Here is an 8,096-nt window from a genome sequence, read left to right as displayed (position 1 = left end):
GTGTGGTGAGACCTGTGGACTCCTGAACCAATGGACAAGGACATAGCAACAGAGGGCTATAGTTGAGAGTGAAGCGCCCAGCTGATGGGAAGTAGGGGAGACTCCCAGAACACACAAAGTTGTAGATAGTACGCATTTGACCTGGCTTCGATGGCTTGATGATAAGAACTCAACCAAAGGAAGCTAAAAGGGGAGGGAGGGGAATTTTTTTTTTTTTTTTGATAAAGGAAACAAGTGTAAATTGCTACAATTTGATGAACTCACCTATACTATGGATGTGTTGTTGTTGTTTTTACGTGCCGTCGAGTCGGTTCCGACCCATAGTGACCCTGTACAGGTTTTCCGAGGGTGTAAACCTTTACGGGAGTAGAAAGCCTCATCTTTCTCCCGCAGAGTGGGTGGTAGTTTTTGAACCGCTGACCTTAAGGTTTGCAGCCCGATAGCTCAAAATACCAATTGAGAGGAAAGGAGTCATCACATCCAAGAACAATCCTATCCATTCTGTATACAGGATTGATAGAGACAGACAATTTAGACATTGGATACATTAAATGGGTGGGGCTCTAAAGGCATGAAGTGACAGGCTTACAAGTTTCAAGGGGGAGTTTAGTTTCAGAGTGTGTGTGGTGGGGGAGGTAGAATTCCCACTGAATTGTTTTCATCTTGTTTAGACGGGTTTGGTGAAAGGAGATGGGGATAAGATTCTTATGATTCAATAGTGAATAATTGTTATCATGAATAATTGCTACTGTCACAACTGTAGAAGTTTTGTAACAAAAAGAGAGGAGTAGTTAATCTTACAGTCCAGGAACAGAGAACCCTAGGACTATTAAAGGAGAAAAGCATGAGCAGAATGTGGGACCCCATCCAGAAAAGCAGCAACATCAGAGATGGAGACAGAGATGTGTGCATGGAGAGAGAGAGCAGCTGAGAATTCTAACCTCATGGAAGGAGAAAGGTTGTGTGTTGGCAGCCAGATGCTGGTGGCCAGGTGGCAGGCTTGCAGAATGTGTCCTTTGGTTGTTTAAATTATTATATATTCCTGAGTGATATTGTGTACATATCCCCCCCCAAAAAAAAGCACAAACAGAAGGAATAGGAGCAAATACTGTTGAATGATGATGCACAGAGGAGATTGTAATCATTGCAATGAAATGATGAGTGTAAAACTGATTTCCCTCAATGTAAACTAATCACTCAATCACAATAAAAACTTAAAAAATAAATAAATAAAATAAAATCATGTATACTAATTTATGAGTGATTTGAATATGAATGTCTAAGTTCATCTATGCTGTTCCATGATTTTTATTTATGTACTTTTCTACTCAATCTGCAAGACCTAAAAATCTTCCCAACAAAGCATCAGTACTCTTTTGTACTTCTGCACCATATCTAGCATTTGTCCATGTAAGTTTCTTTCTGTTCTCTCTCTCTGTTTTCATTTATTATTATGGAGAAAATATACCCAGACATATATCATTTCAACAATTTTATATGTACATCTCAGTGACACTAAGAAGTTCCCTAAATTCTGCATGTTTGCAAAGTCTTATAATTCTATTTTTTTCTATTTCTTTGGAATCAGAATTATAGTGCCTTGTTGTTATGTTGCTAAGTGCTATCCAGTCGGTTCTGACTCACAGTGATCCGGTATAGAGTTTCTAAGGAGGGGCTGGTAGGTATGAACCACCAACTTTGAGGTTAGCAATCCAGTACACTAGGACTTTGTTGTTGTTGTTGAGTGTCTTTGAGTCAGTTTTGACCCAAAGTGACCCTGACGAGCAGCTGGTGAGTTTGAACCACCAACCTTGCAGTTCAAACTGACATTGTGGTCTAGTGCTTCCCCTATAGCGCTACATCAAACATATGTATATATTATATATGCATATATACATTTTTTTATTATTTTAATAGAAATAGGAAAGATTGTTTTAATTGAAATATGAAAGAAACATAGCTTGAACTAAATTAGTATTTTTAAAGTGGGATAAATCTTTCACAGACTTGAAAATCCTAAATAAATCTGTACTTCAGATTGAAAACCAAACTTTACTTAACTAGTTTTCTTGTAAAGACCTTAAGAGAGTTCAGGATCATCTTTTCATTACACATACATATGTTCAACATATATCCAGAACTTAGTGGAATTTCACAAACAGACCAGAATGTATATCTTATTAAAGGAACAAAACTTGATTACATTTTCATGGAATTTCTATAGTAACTCACAGTGGTCACTATACCTCACAAAGGAAAGTGAGTTCAGCTGCTGCTTAAAAGTAAAACAGCTGATGGCTGATTATCTGCTCTCTCCTTTCTTTCTTTTTGCCTAATGGTAAACAAGTGGGAAACATGGGGCATAGCATGAAACAGAATTAATGAATCTCTATTGGTGTTTACCCAAACTGAAAATTGCTTCCAGGCTGTTCAGTCTCAGTCTAGTGGAATGAAAAGCTACTTAAATGGTCCTTTGTTTAAGAGTGTTAACTGACTGGGCAGGAATGCATGTCAATTCAGATATCGAAGTAATTTTGAAGTACCTATCATACAGATTTTATAAACAATGATTAACCACACTATGCATGCTAATATTTCTAGTCATCCTTGAAATATAGCTGCTACTTAGGGTTATCATATTCTAACCTTTACTGTTAGCTTCTAATCCAAATGGGCACAACTAATTAATCAGATGGCCTATTCTGCCTCAATATTAATGAAAACTCTTAAACTGTATGTACTGTTGTTAGGTGGCACTGAGTCAGTTCTGACTCATAGTGACCATATGTACATAAGTACAACATAACTACACATTGCTCAGTATTTCAATATCCTCACAATCATTTCTGTCTGAACTCATTTTTGCAGCAAATGTGTCAATCCATCTTATTCAGGGTCTTCCTCTTTTTCACTGACTCTCTAATTTACCAAACATGAAGTCCTCCTACAAGAATGCTTTTTTCAACTATCTAAAGAAAATGAGACAAAGTCTTACCACCCTAATTTCTAATGAGCATTCTGGTTTTACTCCTTCAAAGAGAAATTTGTTCCTTCTTCTTATAGTCCATATTCAATATTCTTCACCAATAACATAATTAAAAGGCATCAATTCTTCTTCAGTCTTCTTTGGTTTACCTATAACATAATTAAAAGGCATCAATTCTTCTTCAGTCTTCTTTGGTTTACCTTACTCATTGTACAGCTGTCACATGCATAAGAGGAAATTGATTTGCAAAAACAAAAAACAAACACAAAACAAAACAGAACCTATATTTCACACCACATACAAAAATACGCTCAAGGTAGAACAAAGGCCTAAATGTAAAACCTGAAACCCTGAAACTATAAAAAACAATTGATGAAAAACATAGGGACAACACATATGATCCCTAATATATGGCAGAAATACATTATTAAACAATTAAAAATACACAAACTAGATGACTGGGACCTTCTAATAATTATACACTTGTACACAATAAGAATATTTCATCAAAGGGCAAAATAATGAATGAAGCAGGAAGCTTCAAAAGAATATGGAATTCACGTTGCTAAAATGAGTTGGGTCAATAATCTTTTCAAGAGGCAACATATGGTAGATGATATTGAAGAAAGAAGTCCAAGATGCACTGAAGGCTTTGGTGGAAAAACAAAACACTAGGAATAGATGGAATATAAATTAAAATGTTTTCTTCAGACGTATGGAACCATGGAGACACTCATTTGTCAATGGTAAGAAATTAGAAAGAAAACTATCTAGCCAACTGACTAGAAGAGATTTATATGTGTGCCCATTCCAAAGAAAGGATACCTAATGGAATGCAGAATTTATCAAACTATATCATTAATATCACATGCAAGTAAAATTTTGATGAAGAATTCAAAAACAGTGGTAGCTGTAAATCGACAGGGAGCTGTCAGAAATTCAAAATGGATGCAGAAGACATGGAATTAGGTATATCCTTGATGATGTCAGATAGATCTTGACTGAAAAAAGAGAATACCAGAAATTGTTGTTGTTGTTAAGTGCTATTCAGTCGGTTCTGATTTTGAATCATTCAGCATACCTTTTTTTTCTGTTTGAACAGCTTTCTCTTTGTCTATGTACAGGTTCCTAATTAGTACAATTAAATATTCTGGAATCCCCATTCCTTACAATGCTATGCATAGCTCATTATGTTCCACATAGTCAAATGCCTTTGCATAGTCAATAAAGCACAAGTAAACATCTTGCTGAAGTCCTGTTGTGGCATATGGGACAAGCAGTGGACTGCGAACCAAAAGGTCCTAAGTTCAAACCCACCAGCCAGTCCTTGGAAACCCTCTACTGGGTTGCTATGAGTTGGCAGCTCCCATAGGATCCTACAATATTTCATCCTGAGCTGTGAATTTCTTTCTTCAATTCTTTCAACTTGAGAAATGCTTAACATATTCTTTTCTTTTGGGTTTCTAAAACCATATCTTTGCAAAACTTATTGTAATACTTTACTTTTTCTTCTCTGGTTGCCTTTGGAAACTTTCTGTTCAGCTCTTTTATTTCATCATTTCTTTAGCTTTAGCTTCTTTGACATCAAGAGCAACTTTTCGACTTTCTTCTGACATCCATTTTGGACTTTTATTTTCTTCACTGCTTTTTAATGACCTTTTGCTTTCTTCATGCATGGTGTTCTGGATGTCATCATAAAACTCCTTGAGTCTTTTGTTTCTGGTATCTGATGCATCAAATCTGTTCTTGATACAATTTATAAATTTAGGTGGGATAAAGATCCTGTTGGACTATTGTGGACTTGTTTTAATTTTCTTCAGTTTCAGCCTGAATGTTTATATAGACAATTGATGGTCTGTTCCACAGACAGTCCTTAATCTTGTTTTATACCACATTTTTTTTCTTCCCACAAATAGAATAATTTTGAATCCTGTATATTCCATCTGTAGAAACCATGTGTATAGTCAACCTTTATGTTGTTGAAAAACGGCATTTGTAATGAATAAGTCATTGTTCATGTAAAATTCTATCACGAAATCTCCAGCATCAGTTTTATTATCACGTCCATATTTTACATCTGTAGCGTAGTGGTTAGGAATTGGGCTGCGAACCTCAAGGTCAGCAGTTCGAAACTACCAGCTGTTTCATGCAGAAAGATGAGGCGTTCTGCTCCTGTAAACATTTACAGCCTCAGAAACCCTGTAAAGGGTCACTATAAGTCGGAACTGACTCCACGGCACATAGCAACAGCAGCAGATCTTTCTCTGTTTCCAGCTTTCAGATTCCAAACACCAGTAATCATCAATATATCTTGATTGCACATTTTATCAATTTTATACTGAAGAAATTGGTAGAATTCTTCAATTTCATTAACTTTGGCTTTAATGTTTTTGTTGTTAAATGCCATCGAGTCGGTTTCAACTCACAGCGACCCTGTAGAGGGTTTCCGAGGAGCATTTGGTGGGTTGAACTACAGACCCTGTGGTTTGAAGTCCATGCTGATTCTACAGCGCCATACCAGGAGTTCTTGGCTTTGATGATTGGTGCTTAAACTTAATATCAATCACATGGTCTTCTGAGTAGGTGTATGGCTATTATCCTATCACAAGCGACATTGTACTTTCTTTTAATGCTCTTTAAAAAAAAAAAAAAAAAGAATATTTAATATCTGGTTGGTGATTGTTGTTATGTGCCCTGGAGTCTGTTCCTACTCATAGTGACCCTGTACAGGGTTTCCGAGGCTGTAATTCTTTACTGGAGCAGAAGGCCTCATCTTTCTCCACAAAAAGAGCTGGTAGTTTCAAACTTCTGATCTTGAGGTTTGCAGCCCGATTCAGTTTCATAGTCCTTAATTGGTATTACTGCTTCCTTAAGCAATGATTATTACTAGAAATTATTCAAATTAATTTCTTTTTTTTTTCTTAAATGTTTTATTGTGAATTATGTGATAGTTTACATGGGAGAACATTAACTTTACATTCATTCTATCTTATATGGTGTCATTGCCATGGTTACAATCCCCTCCCTGCATCATCAACCAACCAAAGGGTATACCCTGCAATCCCCCATATCCCCCAGGTCTTCAGCACACAGTCGCTCTCCCACTCTCGATCTAAAGTCTCCAGCTGCTCCATCATTCCATGTCATCATTTCTGCCTCCATTTCAGGCATCACTGCTTCTCTGGGTGGGGTCCCGCTCTCCTCTCTTCTTTCGAGAAGCTGGGTTCTATGAAGAAAAACGTGGTGTCAGGATTGGAGGAACACTTATTAACAACCTGAGATATGCAGATGATACAACCTTGCTTGCTGAAAGTGAAGAGGACTTAAAATATTTACTGATGAAGATCAAAGAGCACAGCCTTCTGTATGGATTACACTCAATGTAAAGTAAACAAAAATCCTCACCACTGGACCAATAAACAGCATTCTTATCAATGGAGAAGAGATTGAGGATGTCAAGGACTTCATTCTTCTTGGATCAACTATCAACACTCGCGGAAGCAGCACTCAAGAGATCAGACGACGTATTGCATTTGGCAAATCTGCTACACAGGAACTTTTTAAAGTATTGAAGAGCAGAGATGTCAGCTTGAGGACTAAGGTGTGCCTGACCCAAGCCATGGTATTTTCAGTAGCCTCATATGGATGTGAAAGCTGGACAGTGAATAAGGAAGATCGTAGAAGAATTGATGCCTTTGAGTTGTGGTGTTGGAGGAGAATACTGAAAGTGCCATGAACTGCCAAAAGAACCAATAGATCTATTTTGGAAGAAGTGCAACCAGAGTGCTCCTTGGAGGCCAAGATGGCTAAGCTTTGTCTCTCATACTTTGGACATATTGTCCGAAGAGAACAGTCCTGGAGAAGGATGTCACGCTGGTTAAGGTGGAGGGTCAGAGAAAAAGAGGAAGACCCCCAACGAGATGGATCATCCAGGTGACATCATTGATGGTGTCAAGTGTGGCGGCTGTAGTGAGGTTGGCCCAGGATTGGACATTGTTTCTTTCTGCTGTGCATGGGGTGGCTATGAGTCGGTTCCGACTCGATGGCACCTGACAACAACAACAACAACAACAACAGTGTCCAAGTTGCCCATCCCTGTCTATTCTGTGTGTGGAGCATGTGGGAATGATTCTTGCTGTAAGGATTTATTCCCTTTTGAGCTACTGCTACCATAGGTGTAGGTCAAGTTCATCAAATTGTATGAGAATACTTTTCTTTTTTTTTTCCTCTTCTTTTTACTTCTGGTTGAGCTCTTATCATCCAGTCATTGAAGCCAGGACAAGTGGGTATTATCTGCAAGTGTGGGTGTTCTTATGCATATGCCCACTCTTCTTTTAAGCTGGACGCTTCACTCTCCAATCTAGTCCTATGTGACTATAACACTGGCTATGGGCCCAAGAGTTCCCAGGTCTTGACACTGCTGGTCAACCAGGTCTTCACACAGGTTCACAAAAGTCTACTGAACATTGAGGGGCTTAGCTTGCCACTTCATTGCTGTTTTTCCCTCACTTCCCCTTATGGGTGTCGAGCGTGGTCACCAATCACAGCGTGTATTCCCACTGAGTCTTAGTGTTGGAAGGGGGTTTGCACTGAGGGGACCCGACTACTTGTCTTGATGTTTCCTGGGCAAGCAAGTTGCTTGTTCCTGTAGTAACAGTCAGTCTGCCTATGTTGTTTTATATTTTTCCTGTAGGTCTTTCTTTTAAGAAGTATCTTCTGTTTTTCTAGCCACTCCAGGCTGGTCTGCTTGTCCTTTCAAGTGGGAATTTTCCATCTCTGGAGATCTGGATGCGGTTCAGGCTTCCACCTGTAGTCTTATGTATTGCAGATGCTCCACAGGAAGCCTCCTTCACTGGGCACGTTGTAGCCCCATTTTAGGAGTTCCAATCATTTATAGGCAGAAGACGGATTTACAGGCTTTCTATGGTGATGCTTTTGGCTATTCCTTTCTCTCCCCTTCCAGTGTCTATTTTATAATATAATGCAAGAAAACCAAGATTCAAAAGACAGCCAAGCATCTTAACATTATTCCCCCCTTTTCCCCATTCAAACCATGGCTCAATCTCTGTATCCCAGAACCCTGTTGTTCCAAGGTTGTGCATATATCATT

The sequence above is a fragment of the Chrysochloris asiatica genome, unplaced genomic scaffold, assembly GCF_000296735.1.
Source record: "Chrysochloris asiatica unplaced genomic scaffold, ChrAsi1.0 scaffold00180, whole genome shotgun sequence".
NCBI classification, from domain to species: Eukaryota; Metazoa; Chordata; class Mammalia; order Afrosoricida; family Chrysochloridae; genus Chrysochloris; species Chrysochloris asiatica.
This window is presented reverse-complemented; position numbering follows the sequence as displayed.